The 22,404-nt window shown below is 34.1% G+C and overlaps 1 protein-coding gene across 1 annotated transcript in view; it reads right to left on the bottom strand.

The window, feature by feature from the left end:
• Positions 1 to 21,518, bottom strand: part of LOC149419474 (uncharacterized) — an 82,854-nt gene extending 61,336 nt beyond the window's left edge. The window contains exons 1-2 of the mRNA XM_089637594.1: positions 21,335 to 21,518; positions 20,314 to 20,445 (exon numbers count right to left, since the gene is read on the bottom strand). The gene's annotated coding sequence lies outside the window, so the exon portion shown is untranslated. The remainder of the gene's footprint in view (positions 1 to 20,313; positions 20,446 to 21,334) is intronic.
• Positions 21,519 to 22,404: the final 886 nt, after the last annotated feature.

The following is a 22,404-nucleotide window of genomic DNA, read 5'->3' as shown; positions in this document are numbered from 1 at the left end:
TCTGCTATCTTTTTTACAACATTCAAGTAAATCTTTTGTGAATATTTAACGTACTAATTTTGATTGTTCGTGAATGGGTAATTTGAAATATTCTCGAGTAATGCGTAGCAATATTTAAATTCAATGATCTTTAAAAAAATTTAATTAATAATAATAAAATAATTTTCTAAATTCGAACTACGTATCACATCAGACAAGTGATAAAGTAGATACCAACATTTTTTTTATTTTTTATTCAAATATTCATTTGTTTTGTTTAAATGTTTGACAGATATTTATATGAATTAATATAGTGAAGATACTTTACTGAGATGACTCGCGTGATTTCACTGAAATAGGTCCAGTGGACATACTTTAGCGAGCCATTCATACTGACATATTGCTTGAATCTTTTTACATAAGCGGTTCTACAATTTTTGTTCGATTAATATGAATATAACGTGTCTTGTATTTTTGTAATATCATTGGAAATATATCGTAATTTTTCTGACATTCGATAGATAATTTTCTTCTTTTAAAGGGCAATGATTCTAAGGCAAATATTTTTTTATAAATACTTTCAGCTTTGCAAATTATTCAATTATAATTATAGCCAGCGATAGTTTTTATGATAAAACAAACATCGACGTTTTTCATTAAAGCTGTTAGTCTGGATAGAGAATTGGAAAGGATAGCAACAATGTTTAGTAAGTTAGTTTCAATAGACTCCACCCGCACGAGGAAATATCCACTACATGACATTAATATAAATAAAATATCACGCCATTTATTGAACGAGGGCGGTCGGAATCCTTTCAAACCATTTTATGCAAATACTTCCCATTAGCAGTATTAGCACTAATCAGGTGACCTGGTCATTAATCTGAAACTGTGCAATTAAGTCAAATATTACCTGTCGATAATAATTAAATTAACTAACCACCACGCCATTTCCCAGCGTGAGTGAGGGGGGATGAAACGCTGTGAAACTGTACCATGGTTTGACCTCGTTGATTCATTCATGTCTGTACAATGTGTACATACATAGATACTCCATACATAGAGTATTTGATTATTTTTTCTGTTATATCTACCTGGAGCATCCCCGAAATCTTCTCCCAATAGCTTACACGTTATATTTTCTCTTGACACTCTATTATACGTGTCCAAAAATATCTAAACGTCCATCTCTTTATCTTGTTTTCTATGCTTTTGTAGATCTGTCTTGCATTCTTTTCGGATCTTCATATTTGTAATACAGACATACATGGTTTTATCACACACTCATTTAAAAAAATATATTTTAGATAATAAAAGAAAATTACATTTTCACTTATTATATTATCCTAGAAATAACTAATACATTACACACAAATACATTACATAACGATATTATTCACTTTCATTGTTTTGTTGATTGAGCATAAAATTGAACAATTTTTTTTTTAACTGTACCTACACATTTTTAATTTTGTCTGGAAGGCAATTATGTATGTTGCTCCCCTCGTAACCAATGGATTGCTTGCCATAATGAGTATGTATGGTGTTTAAATGTATTTTATCGTGTTGCCGTGTAAAGTGTGTGTTTACTTGGGCCGTTTTAATGAGTTTTGTATTTGTATGTATAAGTTTATTATTTATTTAGTATATAAAGAGACATGTATTATATTCATACAATTTTCTTAGTGTTAGTAATTTTGTTTCCATATATAATGGTTTTGTGGAGTCTAGTCTAGTCCTTCCTTCCTCCTTGGGAATATTTTTTTATGTTACTATCTTTCTATATTGATACATCGTTTCTAAATTACTTATGTAGCTTTTTTAGTATAGTAAGATAAAGAAATTGCAATTTTTAAATATTCAATCCACAATGATTCATATCCGAACTTGTAAAACTATACACAGTTAGGTCATAGATCAATGCACGCCTCTGAAATTAACATTCAATTCAGGTCCGGCCCTGAGCCAAACGGCGCCCGGCGCGAGTAAAATTTTGGCACCCATTGTCAAAAGTAGTAGACGCCTAGGTAGGTGATCACTGTAATCAATAATATTCTGATGTTTTGTATTTTTGTGTATCGCCGTTTTTATGAAAAATAATCTCGAGGGTGATGTTTAAGGACTGTTAGGTGTTAGATATTATAAGCGCCTTGGCAATTCGGCGTCCGGAGCGAACTGCTCCAATTGCGCCCGCGTAGGGACGGCCTTGATTCAATTGCAGGTAATCTGAAACGCTCCAATCAGCCGTTGGCGCTGGTATAGTTGAATATCGTGTGAGCCATTTTTCCCATCAAATAGCGAAAGTGGTCTTGCAAATGTTTCAAAATAATCGTAATTACAGTATCTCAATATTGCATTGTGCTTTTATGCTCCTCGAGAACTTCTGGACTTAGTTTCCATCTAAAACACTTAAGAAAACAGTGGGTTATGACTTAAAATACATAAATATAAACTAATATAAAATTATCGTATTTGCAATAAACATTTTGTCGTATCAAACTATGTGATGCCTCTGGAATCTGTTATAATCGTAAGTATGCTCTAATTTGAACAAAGTTATTTTATATTATTATTTTTTTTTAAACTGGTAAATCTTGGTACGTACTTACTTCGAAAAGTACCTTGCCTTGCTTAAATGTGATTACCATGATTTATCTTCAAATATCTATACAGTGTCATCTACAAATGATAATATCTTACCTCCAATATCCATGGTACAACACAGTGTGTTGATGTATTTAAGAAATAAATGTGGGCCTAGTACACTGCCTTGAGGTACCCCGTAGGAAATAGATAATTTTTTGGTCATATGTATTTATCAGAGTGGATAAGGGTTTGTTGCGATCGGTTCGTTAGATAATTTTCCAACCATGAATAGGCTACTCATGTTATTCCGATCTGTTGAAGCTTTTTACGCAGTAAGGGGCGGGAGACCCTATCAAATGCTTTTGCAAGATCGTGAAAAACATCAGGTGGTTTGCGAACAATGTCAAGATTATGAGAGACGAATTCGGTGAGAACGGCTATTGCAAAAGTTCTTTTATTATTATTAAAATAAACACAAAGAAATATAACAAATAAAAATTCATCATTATTTAGAATAGATCCAATGTTAGTGATAATATAAGATAATATACCGCAAAGAATTTTGGCGGGCGGAAAAAGCCGATGAGTCACAATACTGGCCGAATCAAATGTCGTTCGATGCAAAAGCGTCGTCCCGTCTTGCCACGCTTGATACTCAAGAATTGGTTTACTCCCGTAGGCGCGTTAAAAGATGGTTCACCTCAAAAATGTACAAACATCAAAACACATAGGTACCTAATCAAATGATTTGGTAACTGGTCAAAACATAACATGATAAATCTTAGGTGAGTTTTTTACTTGTTCTGTTTCTTCACGTATCTTCAATGCTCCGTTTTGTCACTGTTTCGTTTTCACTTTTCTATGGAATCAAAATATTTGAATAACAGTTTTGTTTTCTATTCCACCGGACCCAGACCAACCTCGCAGAGTTAAAAGTGAAACGTTTCTATGAACACAAACATAAGGGCGTTAACCATTCATATAAGCATAGCTCTACATTATAGTCTTTATCCATTTCCTCTACAGACGAGATGATCCAATTCTTCTACATTCTCTCTGAGACACCCACTCCTCTATTGACCTCGTTCAGGTAATTTACGAGGGCCTTTAGAAATATACTAAACGATAAATGGCCAACTTGCATTATGAATGTATTTAGACGCCCGTTGGGCTTTTACATACAGATCTACATAGACGTACAGATTATAAAGAATATAAGTATATAATCAGTAATAACAATCTTATGTTCTCAATAACACACTGATAAAGTTAAGGATTATTACATTGTCTTCTTATGGTTATGGTTATGATATGATTTATATGCACAATATTGTTTGTATTCTTATGGTTACCAATGTATCGATAATCTTTTATTTTATATAAATTTTTTTTTTTTTTTTTCCCCTGTATTTTTATTTTTGTTGTATTATTTTTTTCTATTATTTTATACAATTCTTTTATTTTATATAATTATAACTTCACATTTCTCATAAATTTAATTATTTCTTCTAATGCTGTCTTACGTAAAATCACAAGGAGGAAATCCGTAATTGGTTTTATTTTGGCTATTTTACTTATGTACAATCTGTAAAAATGTAAACTGTTGATTTTCCCAAAAATGAATAAATAAATAAATTATTGCATATCTGCAAGTATATTTGCTTTACACAAGAAGCAATGCTATTAAAAAAAATTAAAATGTCAAAATAGCAAGTTTCATTTCTCACACGATCTATGTGAACAATAATTAAAGATAAAATTATTGCGAGAAGCAACTACATGAAATGGAGCGTGGAGTATTTATTGAGAACGCGATATTTAATCATACAGGGCTATCTAAAACTCCGTTAATGCTTTTGTTTTGGTGATTTTTTAACAAAATAACGCAATTAGCTTTATAACTATAACTTGGGTAACAATTTTTGGAAATGGTAATTATTTTTTTTTTTACTTTTATGTGATGTTTTTTATGGTATGTATTTTTTCGTTTCAGTGAGGATTTCTAACATGTTCAAAAAAAATTATTTTATTTTCATATTCGCAGCAATTTAAAAAAAATAAAATACCGTTTTTCTTACGCGAAATTGAACCATTCTTTGTAAATCTGCTTTATTTTTAATTAAAGGGCTCACGTGGTCCGAAGATGTGATTATTGATGTAAGCTGTCAAAAGACGTAAAAAATATGGAGTCACAATTTCTTTAAAATAAACCCAGAAACGAACCAAGTTATTAAATATTGATCTTGAATGGCTCCATCGAAGCCAGAGTAAAGTTGGCCTCTCAGAAGCTGGGCGTACTGTACAGGGCCCGCAGATACTTTAATAGTACACAACTGCTGACCCTGTACAAATCGCAAGTGCGCCCTACTGTCGAATTTGGCAGCCATCTCTGGTCTGGAGCCCCAAAATACCTGAATAAAACCCTTGACTCTGTGCAGAAACGGGCGGTCCGTTTGATAGATTCCCCAATCTTAACAAAAGGACTGCAATCTTTAGAGCACAGGCGTCAGGTAGGTATGCTGTCCTTGTTCTATCGGTATTACAATGGAAGATGCTCTGAGGAACTAGCGTCATTGATCCCTTCGGCACCGGTGCGTAGTCGGGATACACGCCAAACGCGTGCCCAACATTTGTACACGGTTGACACTTATCACATGAGAACGGGTCGCTTCTACGATTCGTTCTTAAGTTCAACAGCTCGGCTGTGGAACGAACTGCCGGCCTCTGTGTTTCCTCCCTCCTACAACATGGGACTCTTCAAGACCCATGTTCACTCCTTCCTCTCTACAAAAAGACCCTCCACACAGCATCCCCAAAGATGACATAGGCCCTGAGGGAAATTATTTTCTTCAGGGCCTCCTGTGTGGAGTTAATATAAAAAAAAAAAATAAAAAAAAACCCGGGAATGTTTGTCTTTCTTTACAAAAAAATAAATTATTTTATCTTACACCTTTTATCTCCAAAGAACTCTTTTGCTCTATGTTTTTTCCATTGCAAAGAGCAGATCTTTACTATACTCTATGCGTACTTTTTGACATAGGAAGCTTAGTAAATTCCACTCGCTTTTGGAAATAGCTCATATGGTCTCAGAGAAATCGTAGTGTTTCCCTTCCTGGCATGGTTACAAATATGATTTAAATTGTGTTAAAAAGAGAAAACACCAAGCGTTCTTTTCGAATCTAAAAGATATCCACAGAAAAAAATTTATTATCACCTCTTCGAAAACAAATGTTCCGACCGTAATTTGAGAAAAAAATATTATATTTATCGTGTTATTTTTGTGAATTATTTTTATATGAAACGAAAAAAATTGAGATGACAGTAATGTTTATAATACATTGGTCTAATAAAAGTGTGTTTTTCGTTATCGGTGTTTAGACGTAAAAATGTTAGGTGATTTATTTTTAATATGATATTTTCTTTATGTTTGCATTCTAAATTTAAATAATAAGAAAAATAAACGGTTATTTCTAATAATAAAACTTGAAAGCTTAATTCATCTCCTTTCAAAAACAGTTTTTAGTTTCCAGATACCTTCTGAATTATTCCATTAATTAAGATTCTATTACAATGAGGAAATAATACAGCTTCTGACGGAAAATGCCAAAGGCTACTTAACTACAATTTTACAGACGTGCAGAAAGCCTTGATAATAAAGATCAAGTGATTTTTAAGCTGTACATTAGCGACGAATTTTTGACAAAATTTGTACATAAATAACAACGAAGAAATCAACGCCATATTAAAATTTTGAACATTTGTCATTTAATAAAACGGCCCGTAAATTTTAATACTACGCCTGTCGGCCTGTAAAAAAAAAAAAAAAAAAAAATTAAATAAAATCTCTTTGTATACACTACTATTTAATCAAAATAAACGATATCTTTCGAAACCAATAGTTTCTTCGTCAGGGTAAAAATACAATTTTAATTTTCGATTTCGTTAAAAGTAATTTTAATGGCAAACATAGTTAAATTCGTATTGAAATTTCCATATTTCAATCTCAAAGGCCGACCCAGCGTTGCTAATTTAAAAATTTTTATAAATAAATAAATTAGAGATTAGTTGGCAATTTCGTTTGAAATAATTTTAATGGAGTAAAATTCGTATTGAAATTTTGTCAAATGTCATTCCCAAAGGCCGACCTAGCGTCGTTATTAAAAAACATTATTATTTAAATTTAAAACGAAATTTAAATTAAATATATTTAAAAAAAAAGCAAGCTTTTACATTCTTTGTCGCATTTTCGTACTCTTTGTGTAAAATTAGATTCGCAATATATTTTTTAAATCGAAAAATGAAAAAACTTCACCTGAAAACAAAACAGCGCTCGTTTGAATGCCTTTGTGCACACCGATAGTGGTTTGAAAATATAACTCGCAGTCCCCTCTTACACCGCACAAGCCCTATAATATGTATACAGGCTGTTAAGGGACGTACTTGACTTACTTTAACCAGTGATTTCTGGCTTTATTTGGAGTAAATATTGTAAATGAAATTTTGGCATATTTTGATGTTTTTTTTTCAACAAAAAACATAGAAAAAGTAGTACCTAATTACAACTAAAGTCGATGTGAGGGGTTGAGTATGTATTTACTAGTAATGCGAGTAATTGGCTGAGTAACGAGTGACGAAATGTAAAATTATTTTTTTTTTTAAATTTTCATTAAAAAAAAATTTTTTTAAACATCGAAAAAGGTACCGGACTAATTTTATTTTTTCACAATAATGTCACGAATCACCGGTTAAAGTATTTATTTATTTATTGGACAATTTGTATAGCGCCGCTTTTGTGAGGGGCGCTTTACAGTTGATGCAGGTATTACAAAAAATATAAATATTATCAAAATAATGTGAAGTTAAGTAAGATGAAGTACAGGAACATATGACACGAAGATAGAAGATGGAGACTCTGCAGCAAGAATCCTAGGTGGTGAAGAAACTGGACCAGCTGCTGCAGCGAGAGAGTCCACCGCGTCCACCAACAGTGCCAGCACGAGGTTCTTCATCCGTTCAGGTATATGTCTGCTGCTAATAAAGCGCTGACACCTCACATAGACGTTCGGCGAGTCCATCCTGGTGATTATTGAAGCAGTGCATTCTGCCCGCAAGAAAAGGCGGCGGTCGGGATAATAAATTACTCTGGGCTTGGCTTTCTAACACTTGCTAGGCCCTTCAGAGTTTCCGAGAATTCCGTTGAAAACATCTGGGGTGCATTTACCGATAGACTTTCGTTTCGAATGTCGAATATTTTGAGCAAAATATACGAATATTCACTTTTCGTTAGGACGCGTCCGGCTGCCACGAAGGGCGCTACACTATAAAGTAAGTCAAGTTCGTCCCTTAACACCCTGTATAGTACACACCTACAAAAGCAAGATATCTTTAAAATATTTCTACTAAAAAAAGAATTCCACAAAATGTACGAAAACGAAGCGTTGCTACAATAATTATTTTATATATGTTTCCATTATATGAAACAGGAAATAGGCCGCCATTCCTCCCACCTCGACCTGATTTGGTGATCATAATTGTAAAGGGTAAAATTTTGTACAAATTACCTTTTAACCCCGTTATTTTGGTCGTTAAATACGCGCAATGCCGCCTCAAATACGCCGCTAAAAACATTATTTCCCAAAATAATGTCAAACTTTTATGGGACTTTTATCTGCCGACATTAAATTAATTACTGTCGATATCCACCGCTAATTGAAAGCCTTTTGTTTTAACACACAAATAAATATTAAAATTTTTAAAAAATAGGAACTCATTTTACGCCCGACAAAAGCGTCAAAAGAGATTTCCTGCTTTTCCCGACACATGAATTAAAAAGCATTTTCTCAAAATTAAATTGATTTAAGGCGATGCAATACGTAGTAATGCAAAATCATGTGTTTTTGGTTTGAAAATTTTGTCGTCTAGAAATGTGTCAGATGCTTTAATTAAATACTGCGAGTAGAATACATCCTGGCCTTGGAAACAATCGAGTAATTTTTAGATAAATCTTTTTATAAGCCCAAAAAAAAATAATGTATAAGGCTTATGAAAACTGCTTTAATGTTCAAAATCTCCTACTGACGAACCCATTTTCGGTTATGGTTTTATTGTATAATGTGGCGATTTAAGTTATTTATAAAATGATCGAAAAACATTTAAATATTTGTGCCTGAACATCCACAAAATAAAATAAAAGGCACTTTTTGGCCATGTTTTTTTCTTGCATAAATCAAAACAGATGGAGTGTGTTAAGCGGGAATTTAAGCCTTATCGCCATCTACGTAAGATGTGTTATTGATAGCGGCTGAATTCAAAATATTACACGACGTAGTGCATCGCCTTAAATTAAATAATTCTAAGTTGTAGTTTTACTTGTCCAACTAATCTTCTTAAATATAAAGCAGAAAATATGTTTGTTTGTCTCATCGAAACCCTCTAACAAAAATCTCTGGTAACGTGAAATTAGCACGGCCTCTTTTGTCTGCAATTTATATGGAAACGGAGAATATTTCGTATTTACAATTCGCAACGTCGATCCCATTGTGAGCTGTGGTTCTTTGCAGAAAAAACTCTCGAATAGTGTTTTTAAGATCTGGTTTCAAGAAATTTGATTAAACTTTTATCCCTGCAAATTATAGATCAACTATTTTCAACTAGCAACGTCATTTCCATTATGAGCTATAAAGCTTTGAAATATTTATTACTCCATATAAATTCCTTATTTCGTGTACCATACTTTTCAATTCAGACCTCAAATCACGGGCAAGACCGGGTACACGGAGAACACTTGCTAATGGTCTTTGGGACTGTATGCCTTTAATAGATGAATTGACAGGATTCCTAATAAATCAGTAAAACACGAATGTGTTATAGCGATGTTGGAACACATGTTCATAAAAATTTTAATATATTTGCATTTCCTCATTATATAATAACAGGATAAACGCAGCTGCATTAACACGTGTTCCGATATATTTTATCAAAGCACTAATGTTTTTTTTTAAATAGCCTGATTTCACCTTTCTAACAGGAGTTTAATAAATCAGCAGTACTCATTAAATTAGTAATTAATAAATAATAAGTTTGCATCGACATTATTTACGTTCATTCGTTCTTTTTGCTATAACATAATGATATCTCTAGAATGGAAGACGAAAAATACACCAAAAAGTACCTTTCGATTTTAAAATTCGACGAACAATCGACGCCCTACAATATAATCGTACTACCTATCGTATACGTTTGAATATTACAATAATACGTGCTGATTTGAGACTTCCTCCGTTGCAAATCACAAAGATTATGAAACTTTCAAAAGAGAACATTAAAAAGTTATAATCGTTCCGAGTTTCGACACTCTTGGCTGGCGGCCTTGAGTTTATTGATTTCCTCGTCGAATATTTTTTCCTCCCCGGAACGGGCTTCTCTCTCACGTTCCGTTTTCAGCTCCAGTTACCAATTATCTCATTGTGAAATTTACCTTCCATTTCCCTCGGCACGTGTCTGCACGTGCAAAGAGAAAAAGTTTTAAATATTATTTTCCATTTGCCAAAAAAACAACAAAAAATAATGGATTAAAAAGAAGTATATATGGATCACTCAAATCACTTTTTTTTAATTTCTGATTCATTAATATGACCAACTCCTCAAGCATATTCTGTCAGAAGGTCGGAGTTTTTCCGCATTGCAACAAAATTAATATAAATTGAATATTTCTGAAAACTGTTTTTGAAACGTGATAAAATACCCTTTACATTTTGTTATTAGAAAGAAACATATATTTTTTTAAATATTAAAATTTTCAATACAAAAATAAAAAATAAAAATTGCAACAAAAATTACTGATAGTGAAACAAATAAAAAATCACCTCATTTTTTGTCGTTTCATAAGGAAATAGTTAATAAAAAAATCACAAAGTTTTTTCAAATTGCGGTCGGAACCTTTGATTTAATTCTTCTGTGGTTAACTTCTAGATTTGAATATAAAGCGTGTTTTCTCTTTCTAACACCGGTTAGATGATAATTCTCACCTCAACAGTAAGGGAACAACGATTTTTGTGAGATCATATGAGTTATTCCCAAAAGCGAACAAATTTGCAAGAACCTCACTCTCTCCCGCAGAGGTAGGCAGAGTGGATAGACCGCAGCACAATTCTATCTTGATACATGCTCCTTGCTTCACTCAAATTCATACATCGTCTCGTACGTACTCTTCTGTAATTCTGATTATTGGGTGCTTACATGAGTTGGAAAAGGACTAACTCATTGTCCTTTAGAACCAGACTTATTCATACTGTTCAAACGCCTAAAATCCCAGAATACTGGAAGTAAGAGCATTAAATAAACATAGTGTCAAAAAAGACCACGTAGTACCTTTCCTTTCTGCCAAAATCAATATCACTACAATCAAAGTCTGCTGAAAAAGCCCGAAACTTTCCATATTCCTTTCCAAATAACAAGCTTAACCTTCTCCCAACCTCTTATGCGAATGTGTCGATTATATTATAATATCCACTGCGTGGCAAGATATTTGAATTTTGATTTATTAGGGAAACAATTAGTTATATATATTTCATTGAAATAATTACACGTTACGGGGTTGCGTGGACCATAGATAATAATTACAAGTTTCCGCATAGAATTCGTAAAGTGGAATTGACAGAAAAATAAAATAATTTAAAAAATACAAATTAAAATAAATAGATAGAAAATGTAAAATTGAACTAAGTATCTATATAAATAATGATACATACTTAGATCAGTAAAATAAAGAAAAACAACATATTGAAAATGGGAAAACAACTTCAAGATCTTACACACAGCAGGGGTAGAGGATTCGTAATTAACAATTTGATTTAATGGAAAATATCAGCGTCTGAAAATATATTATTGTATTTTGTGCACGTCCTTCTGAAAAATCAATGTTGTGTGTAGTTAGTTATGTAGGATGTGAAATAGTTGCTTTGATCGTGGGTTACGTACTGGACAGTGAAAATCAAGTTTTCCAGAAGGTAGTCGTTGTCAACAGCATTGTGGGTGATTTAAAATAAAAAATTGGTCGCATGTATCTCTTCTACAGGGTGTATCGGCAAGTACCCGACAAACTTTAACCAGCTATTCCTCAGCACATTTGGAGTAAAAAATGTTATGGGCGCTTTGCTGTCCGGTAACATTTTTTTTCCATTAAAAACAAAAAATAAATTAAAAATCCACACTCCGTCACTGTCATTTGCATTGTTTCTCGTGTTCAACAGCTGTTATTAGCAAGTGTGTCAAAAAGTGTCCTCGCTCTTTCGTACACACTAAATAATAATAGTTAAAAATGAGACGAATGGTGCCGTGCCATTTCGTTGTGATTGTAAATGCGCGCCAACGTAGGTACGTGCATACATTATTCAACGAAACTCGAAAAAAATATTGCCAGACGGGTTCTCAAACTTTGACAAAGGATAAAACAATGGTGACATGTGATGAAAATATGAATAATAAATTTTTTATTCAAAAAAAATGTTACCGGACAGCAAAGTGCCCATAACATTTTTTACTCCAAATGTGCTAAGGAATAGGTGGTTAAAGTTTGTCGGGTACGTGCCGATACACCCTGTATATTCTAGCGATGATAGTTTATGGAATTCGAATGAGTCTTTTAAATGTTGGGGTGGTCGGAAGGATTTAAAGTCGGACATATTTAGAGAGCAACCAGAAGTTTACCAAATTTCTCAAATCACTTAGTTTTCACTTGACTTCACGTGTAAAAGGAGTTCGGTGCTAAACATATCTCGTCAAGCTTTCTCCCTGTTATGTGGGTATTTTAAGAATATATATAGAATGAAGAAAATAACGTGAATGCCTTTGTCGAGGCGATGGGTCCTCAACGCGAACAGGACAAGGGGACAAAGATGAGTGTGATGAGATATATCACTTGGGGGGGTCACAAAATATGTATATATATACCATTGTAACTACTCCATACTTCTCACAAACAAGTTTTGTCAGATCAGGCAGTACATGCCATGTTATCAATTTGTAACGATAGATACACGCAGGGAATATAATACGTAAATATAATTGGTCGTGTACAATATATATTATGTTATGTTCACGCTAAACACGGAAACTATACGCTTTAATATATGCACTACTGAGGGCGGGAGAGGGTCGTGATGCGGTTCCTTGCCCAACACGGTACAGCAAAGGAGTGTAAAGATACATTATAATAATCACACGACTTTGCAGATCTAAGATAATCTAAGCCAGCGGTTCCCAATTTATGGCTATTTTCTAAGCTATAGAATCCTAAACGTTTGACTTCTTTTAGCGGAACCCTATCTCCTATAAACTATAAATTAAGTTAATTAACAATTTTTCACCGTTCCCGATTCTCAAAAAAATTGCGACTGTAAGGGAATTTTTATTTTACTTTGTGTTGACTAATAAATTTTCTATAACGATTTAGAATGTGCCATTTTCTATTTGCCACCAAAACGACACGTTCGCTTTTATTCACGACATCGGCGGCGTTGAAGTCACGCTGAGCGACGTTGGTGACAGCCGTCTACCAGCCAGTGTTTCTGTATCTGTCTTGCCGTAATTGTAATCTGTGTTCTACCTTGCCATCCATTGCCGTTTCTATTTGTAAATAATATATAAAGTATGTTTTGCTGTATAATTTAATAAATTACGGCGGCCTTGGGCTGGTTTTTCACAAAAATTGTGGTATGCAAATTATCCAATTATTATTATTAATACCAGCCATTGGCTGGTATTAATAATCTGCTGTTGTAACCAATAGGAACAGTTTCTTAATGTGGGTTTTAGATCGTTTTGGAAACCAATAATCACGAATGAAAATATTTGAAACTATTAGTACGATAATCAAAATAAAAAAATATACTTTCAATGTTCAACAAATCATTAACCGTTTTCATAGTTTGTTGAAATACCCTGTTATACCATACCAGTACCAAATTATGAACATACAAACCAAATTTATTTTATTTATACCTTATTATTAATCTAATTGTCAGCTAAGTTAGTTAAGTTGGCTCACCGATGTGAGATTCACGACGATTCGTGTGCTAATAATTTGAGAAACATATAATGACATTATTTGGCAAACATGATATATATTTTAATATTTTAAATTTAAACGTGTTAAATCACAAAGAAAAAGTCAACATTTGACATATATACTTTCTTTATTCCCTTTTAAAATTAATAATATTTTCAATCTCAGTAATTTCATTCGGGGTTTTGTTTTAAAGTTGGACGGCCTTGGTACATAAGAGATTTCTGTTTGCTTGATTTCTTCTTTGTTGGCAATCTATTTTGTACGTATTATTTTTGAATAATTATTTTGAAAGCATTTAATGAGAAGAATTTATTTTTTTAATAGGCCGGCATAGTCCAGTGGTAACGCATTGGACTGCCATTCCGAAGGTCGCGGGTTCGAACCCGGCGTGCGCAAATAAATTTTATTTGATTAATTAGTGTTATTTCACAATTAATTAATTAAAATAATATATAGTATATTTGCGGCACGTTCCAGAGTGGAAGATACTACCAGTATCGCCCTGGTGTAAGACCACCATTCAGAATTGAAACGTTGCTCCAAATGGCTTTAGCCGTGTTTAGTGACTAGATCTGAATAGCCAGGTACTTCCCCACCTTCCTCTTTCCCTTCCCCACTTACCTTCAGCCTCACAACATCCCCCAATTGGGGATGCCATAGTCTCACTGGCTCCAGACGGGAGCAGTTGGGACTCTTGTGAGGTATTCACTATAAAAAAAAATATATATAAAAAAAAATTAGGTTTGATGTCCGACAGTTGAATTCGTAGATCTGGAGATGCATTCAATCTAGTTCTGAACTTATTTTTGGTGAAGGCGTAAGTTGAAAAGCCAGTTCCGCATCGGCAAGTCGAGACAAAGGGAAGCAGAGTCATGATAGCCTGGTTTCTGCAACAATTCCACGCCCCGACTCTCGGAATCCCTGTCATCCTTCCACGGACGCTTATGGTTCCGCAGAACACCTTTTAGGAACCGCTGATCAAGGCCACGCCCAGGCGTATTATTATAAAAATACAAATTTCGATGGTCTGTGGTGTGAATTTTCCTACGTAATGAACTCAAATTGACTTGAAATCTTCAAAATTGATACTGATGACTGTGCGAAGACAAGCGATAAAATAGGTACCTATTACCTACTTCTTATCAGAATGTTTTATTATTTTCAATTATTTAATAAATAATTCTTTCTTCGAAATGTGTGTTTCTTTTGTTTGATTTTTTTTACAATTAATTTTCAAATTTAAACGTAAATATCTGGTGTCTACTTTAGAGAAGTTTATGAACAAAAAAAATATAATATCATGAAGAAAATCGGCAATATTTGTTTTTGAAACGCAATTTTATCCATGGGCAAATATTTAATAAATTCTTTCAATTCACAAATCCTACAATTATAATATTCCGTGTTTTTTTCCTAAATAGGCCACGCCCACATATATTTTCATTTAACATCCCTCGTCTGTGACCAGTTTTTTGGATATATAATTTTTTTGTGTATTACAGACTGTGTGTCCATTTTGCGACCGGTAGCCGGTGCCACTTTATAGAATACTCGCTCCGAGGGATGAATTGAAACGTATACTAGGATTACAGTTACAAATATTATTTCTGACAAAACCAAAAAAGGAACACAAAATTTCCAATGAAGTAGGTACCTACATATTTGGCAGATTATTATTAACTCTTTCACCGATGTAACTTTGGTGTAAGACCACCGGTCAGAATCGAAACGTTGCCTAAAATGGCTTTAGCCATGTTCGGTGACCAGATCTACACAGCCAAGTACTTCAGAATTTCCCAACCCTCACCTAGCTCATCTCCTTTCTTTCATCACTCCCTTCATACCATCGCCCCACAAGCTCCGGAGGCATATGAATATGTTGTGGTATTATTAAAAAGTGAATCAAAATCCTAATAAAAGTTTTCTGACAAACCAAAATAAGTAACTACCTAAATATCACACCGTTTCCCGCAGGAGTATGCAGAGAGGATGAACGTCCAAACCACTTGGTCTTGGCACACACTCCTTGCTTGATTCACATTCATAAATAGTCTCATACTGACTCAAGTATTAAGGTCGCTTAATCGTGCCATGCCTCCCTCGGGCGTCCCCGACTTTTCTTTTCTTATTCTTCTTACACTCTTTTCTTCGTCCATTCGTTCTACACGCCAAACCATTTAAGCGTCCCTTTCTTAAACTCCCTAATACCCAATTTCTGCCGATTTATAACTTTTATAAAGTTACTCGTTAACTCTTTAAGTTTTTAAGTCAAAAATTAATATATATATGTTATTTTATGTTATTTACACAACACGGGCATTAGCCTAATATGATAGTTAAAAAAAATGTCTAAAAATGTAACTTGTAAACATTTATTAAATAATAAAAAAATAAAAATAAAATAAAAAAATTTATGATAATATCTATAAATTTGTTATGCCGAAAAATTAATTATACAAAATTCCCTAGATAGAAAAACAATCGCAAAGTAAGTCAGAAAATTATTTAAAACATGTTTTGTTCTGTTATTTATTTTGAAAAAAATCACGGTGTATCTTTAAATTTATTTTTTCAAACGTGTTTTATTAAATATTTTCTCCATTTTCGCTTAATTCTAGTTCGAGCTCTCTCTAACATTCGTATTTACATATCTCCCTTTGAAACCATCCCGTCCTTGACACAATATTTGTGTTCTATTCACAGTATTTACTTAATGCTTCTATTTCAAGCGATCCAATAAAAACACATGATTTTTCGTTACTTCGATTGCATTGCCTTAATCTCACTCATTACGCTTAAATCATCCAAATATTCTTTGCGAATCTCTACATTTCTCACACGATCATACATGGTTATACCGAACTAATTTCTACCACATTCAGTATTTACTTTTCATCCTTCCTCTGCCAGTTTCATGCCTCGCTGCCATACATCAAAGTAGGTACCAGCACTTCCCATTGTTGATTACTATCTTGCGTTGCTTCGCTTCTTTGGACATTTTCTTTAAGGCGATGCCATACGTAGTAATGCAAAGTCATGTGTTTTTGGTTTGAAAATTTGGTGGCCTAGAAATGTTTCAGATGCTTTAATTAAATACTGCGAGTAGAATACATCCTGACCTTTGAAATAATCGAGTATTTTTTAGATAAGTCTTTTTATAAGCCCAGAAAAAAATAATCTAAAGGCCTATGAAAACTGCCATAAAGTTCAAAATCTCATACTTACGAACCCATTTTCGTTTTGATTGATTCTATTGTATAATGTGGCAAATTAAGTTATTTATAAAATGATCAAAAGGCACTTTTTGGCCATGTTTTTTTCTTGCATAAATCAAAACAGGCGGGTGGTGTTAAGCGGGAATTTACCCTATCGCCATCTACGTAAGGGTTGTTATTGATAGCGGCTCAATTTAAAATATTACACGACGTAGTGCATCGCCTTAATGAAAACATCTGACTTAAATATTACCTGGTAGTTTATACTTGCTAAAGTCGTGCGTGTCAATCATTTTATAGCACGTCTTTGCGCAGAATAAATAAATAATATATATTACGAACCTACAGATAACTAGACAACTGGACAACACAATAACAATTTAATACATTTTAAAAGGTTATATAAAGTCATGAAAATGATGTGTTGAGTTATCATGGAGCCATTAAAAAATCTAATATATTCGTAATATATGTAGTTTTCTATGAATTGATGAACATGACTCCTGAAATTTCCACGGGAAGACTGTGACGCCGATTTATTTAACCTATTCAACTTTGTTTTGGTTTGCCAATCGGATACAGATTAGCCTTATTTGCCTTCGCGCGTTTCTAATAAATCTCACGACGATTTCATGGAAATTTTAAACGTCTCACGGAAATCGAATGTCACGGGACGGATTGGTGTCCGTGACCCCAGATGGAAATTAAACGCCTGTCTTCGGGGAATGAGGCCCGGAGACGTGACAGAATGTGCTACCGAGGCCTATTTTGTACCTAGATGTTATTCCACCAGACTAGGATGGATAATTCAAAATCGGCGTCGTTTCCTGGGAATATTAATGATTTATCTCGGTTACGCCATTAAGGCAACACAAGACGAGGGTTTGCTCGACGCTCACATTTTAATTATTTCTGATAAACGTATTACTAAAATCTTAAATGTTTGTAGAGGGATCCTTACGGATGTAAGTTATTTATATGTAAGATTAATAAAAATAAATTATAAAACATTTTTCAACTATAAAATAAGCGGTAAGCACCAGATTTTATTTTTCTAGTCGATGAATTAGTAACTTCCCGAGGGATTCTTCTAGAAACATTTGAGATTTCAGTAATACGTTCATCAGAAATAATCGAAATAAACCCCACGGAAAGATCGATTTTCTTGGCTTGCTAGGGCAAATCGACCATAGTTCCGTCCATTACGCTGGACAGCGCGACGAATATTGCTTTTACAAGACTTCATCACATATGTCGTTAAGATTTCCACTTTATTTTAGAGTGTTGATAGGATAAATAATAAGGTTAAGGGTAGATAAGATAAAAATTTGTATAGCGTTGGTTTTTCTGAGAAATCAACTCAAGGGCGCTGTACAAATATGACTTCATTGGCCCTAGATATATATAATAAATCGTTGGATTTGTGAAGCTAGAACTGAAGAATGTAAACATCACAACAGAACAAGGACAATTATTGCTGCAGAATCAAAACAAAATATTCGTTGCTGCTGTTAACTTTTTTTTACATTAACACCACACGGGAGGCCGTAAGGAAAATATTTTCCCTCAAGGCTTATATAATCTTTGGGGATGCTGTGTGAAGGATCTTTTTACGGAAAGGAGTGAGAGAAGGAAAAGGGTATGAGGGGTGGGGAGGAATCTAGGGATCAGTGTGTCCAAGAGTGACGGACTACTAAATCTATCTCTCTGCAAGGGGACGGGTCAACGGAGACCAGTTGGAGAGATCAGAGAGGTCTCTCCCGATCTGCAACGCCACGCGTGGGCAGGCGTATCCTGAACACACTTCACCCAAAGAACCCGGGCACCCCTGCTAATCACAAAACGTAGCGAGCCACTTGGGGTGACCTATGGCAGAGACGTTGGTTATCCAATAAATGGTTCCCGGGCGGCGGTACCCAAAACCGCCTCCAAATTTTTATGTAAGTTATCAAATGATGTCTGAATTCTTGACCCATCAGTTCCAATTTTGAAAAGGACAGATAAGATATGTTTCTTTTAAAATATTATTACTATACATACATAGGCACTTCATCGCTAGTATGATTTTTTTTATACAAATAGTTTCAATTTTTAAAATGACACTTGAATCCAAAACAAATCCGCGTTCATTGAACCAGAGTTACAATCACTCACAGACAGACCCACAACCAAAATGTTTGTGTTTGGTGCTGAACGATAAAGCCCTAGGACGAAAGATTTCTTATAAAAAACATCAAAAGATAAAGAACTACACTTTTCCTTGTTCTAAAGATCGACAGATAGTATTTATTTAATCCGATCTGAAACGGTGATCAAAGTAAAGAATATAACAAATAAACCTGTGAAATTTGTATAATGTAAAACATAATCTGCGGTATTCAACCATTTTTTTGTACATAAAAATCGGTTACTCATGTTCCAGTTATAAAGTGTTCATTCAAACGTTTTAAATTTGCAATATCTGTAGGGTTAACCACCTTCCTTTCCTCTTTCTTTCTTTCAAATTCATAAAGAGAATAACAAATTAAAACGTTGAAACGAAAAAAAAAACAGTAATTTTCTACGATTTTTTTTATTACAGATACATTTTAATGCTTGCTTTTGAAATGGCCAGTGTGGTTTTTTGTTTAATTTCACGAGATCTACGTAGAATTAGCAAGTTTTAATTTTAAAAAGGGGTATTTTCTAGTGTAACATTGGCCTCCGAAATTCGGAAAAATCCTTTCTTGCAATCGAAATGTTCTTTTAGAATTCATCAGATAACGTAATTTTGAGGCGAAATCGCAAAAAAATAAATCGAAAAACTGACATTGGCCCTTTTAGAAGCAAACCACAGATTTTATGATTAAAAAATACTGATAACTTAATGCTAACAAAAACCCATAAGCTTTTAAATAGAACTTTTTGTTTAAATTTTCCCTGGGGTCTTCCGAGTCTTTTCTAAGAAAAGAAGGAGTGAACCTGGGTTTTTAAAGGACCCATACTAAAACAGAAAACACAAAAGCTTGCCTTGAAAAATCATTAAGTGAGAGAGTTTAGTGGTTCAAGAACGAGTTTTACAAACATTTAACGAAAAATATTAATCTGTGTTCAAGCGTTGTTCACCTAAGAATATATTTCTAACAAAATGATTATTCAGTTGATTTTATATCTCTTTCCTTTCATTTTCACCAACTTTTACCTACATTATTATTCGTTGTAAATGATCTGGTATTTCCTGTTTCTTCGAAGTATATAATATAAGAATATAAAAATTGTCATCCAGATATTGAGGTTATGTTTTTCTATGAATTTCTCCACTATCGTAGACAACAACGTAGCTGGGCATTATTTATATTAATATCACATACTTATTGCAAACCAGTATAATTAATTGCTTTCTTTTCTTTCATAATACAAGCACACAATGCGTTTTACAAATTACTGTGAAAAAATAAAAATGTAATATAGTAAAATAATACAAACCTCAAATATACGATGTTTAATGTCAATAGACGTTTATTTTTAATCCCAAAAGCCGTCACACTTTAACACTCTTTTATAGGATTATCACTTCATTGCTATTTACTTTATTTATTATTTTATTTTTACGTAAAACTAAACTTTTATATTATATTTTAGAAAACCAGTTTGAGAATCCCATGAGGTTGAAACAAAACGATTATCAAAAGGTTTAATCAAATATCAATGTAAATAATCGATCCAACTTATAACAAAATAGGTTGATTATTTGATATTAATATGACGCATAGAAGCAGGTAATCGGATGAAAGCGCGAATAATTATTTCAAGTAGAGGATAAATAATTTGATAACGTCGCAAAAGACATACGCAATGATATTTTAAAGTTAATTATAAATGTATTGGAAGGCGATCAATTAATCATTTAACAAGTTCTAGCGCTTTAATAAGGGGAGTTATGTCGAACAAGGCGTATACATTGAGATCATATTCCGCGATAAAACGATTTGATCCCAGAGTTATTTACGATGTTTATTAAAAATACGAAAGTCTCAAGTGCAAAACCTGAGCCTTTGTTCCTTCCTGAAAGGGCCCTACGATATATATTTAACGTTGCCTAGGACGAACATTTACACGAAACCTATGGAAATACACAAGATTCAAATGAAAATGAAAACTCTCAAGGCAGTTCTGTTTAATGAGTCATCTGCCTTTGACATACTTTTGTCGCTTTCAGCACATTTCCACAGATTTTTTCTATGGATAAAGGAACAAAGGAACGAAACAGTTTCCATATTGCGTGCCTTAATTGTTTGTTGCTAAAGACCCGAGAGGCTTCCACAACTGTAATGAGACTCGCCGATATCGGCCTGCCTTGCGGAAAACTCAAAATGGCTACCATTTTTCCCGAAAGAAAACACTGCCCTATTTGATCGAAAAGTCACGTCGTTTGGAGCGTTGGACACTTGATATTAACACTGCAACGTGTAGGATCGATTATTGGACATATTTATTTATATTTCACCTATGATATTCACTCGTTGGCGGTATACAGAGGATAACACGGAGCACCGCGGATGTGAGGGTTATTTACGTCACGATTCACTGGTTGTTAGAGGCTGGAGGCGCGAGTCGGGCCGCGGGGCGAGTCCTTTATCTCCGGGATATTGGGGGCAGGTATTAAGATGCCATTGAGTGTGTTTTTTTAGTCTTTTGACGTGTTTACAGCGCGAGGGGTCCGCCGACGGCAGCGGAGCAGGACTGGGTGCGCTGCTGCCACGGACAGGCGCCCAACAAACATGGCGGCCACGCTGACGCTCGATACGGCTACAGGGCTGGACGCCGAGACGCCGAGACGCCGAGACGCCGAGACGCCTGGGAAGCGGTAGTTCCCTCTACGTGAGAGGGACTTTCTCAAGCAACACTACCAACCTTTTAAAATAACTTATTTTATTTCAATTTAATTAATCATGGAATACAATGATGACTAAAAACAAAACTTTCGAATGAAAATTTTTACAAATCACTTATTTTATATTTTATAGGAAGCAAAATCTCATCATCTCTCCTAGTGAGTAATTATTTATACATCGTTCAATTATTACAACATGTCGGAATACTATCGTTTTAACAGATCTATGAATGTTTTGAAGGCATTTTTGAAGACTGCTTCACCGACTTTTAGGGGTTGTTTTTTACGTATATAGCTAAGTACTAGGTACAAAAGTAACCAAAATTGTAAAACATCAATACATAGGTATACCGATAATAACTTTAATTAGTAATGATATTTTACAACATAAAAATTGCACGTTCAACACATTACCTATTTGATAATACATATTGTGTATCAGTTTAAAAATTACCAAAACATTATCACATTGCCCATATGTAAAGTTTGAATTGAGAAGTTTCCCTTACATGCCCAATTCGCTTCTGCCATCCACGCCTGCGCCTTCTCACCAAGTCTTCCCCCACTTCTACCACCCGCTTTCATCCCTCTCCCTCAATCAGCAGGCCCTAGTGTCGGCTGCCGAACCACTGTGCCGCGGGGAGTGATCACCCATCGCCCACTTGCCACCGACCATACAACCT

Source organism: Hesperophylax consimilis, chromosome 12 (assembly GCF_061612785.1).
Source record: "Hesperophylax consimilis isolate HC1 chromosome 12, BYU_Hcon_1.0, whole genome shotgun sequence".
Lineage (NCBI taxonomy): Eukaryota > Metazoa > Arthropoda > Insecta > Trichoptera > Limnephilidae > Hesperophylax > Hesperophylax consimilis.
The sequence above is the reverse complement of the archived record's forward strand: the minus strand, read 5'-3'. Positions and strand labels throughout refer to the sequence as shown.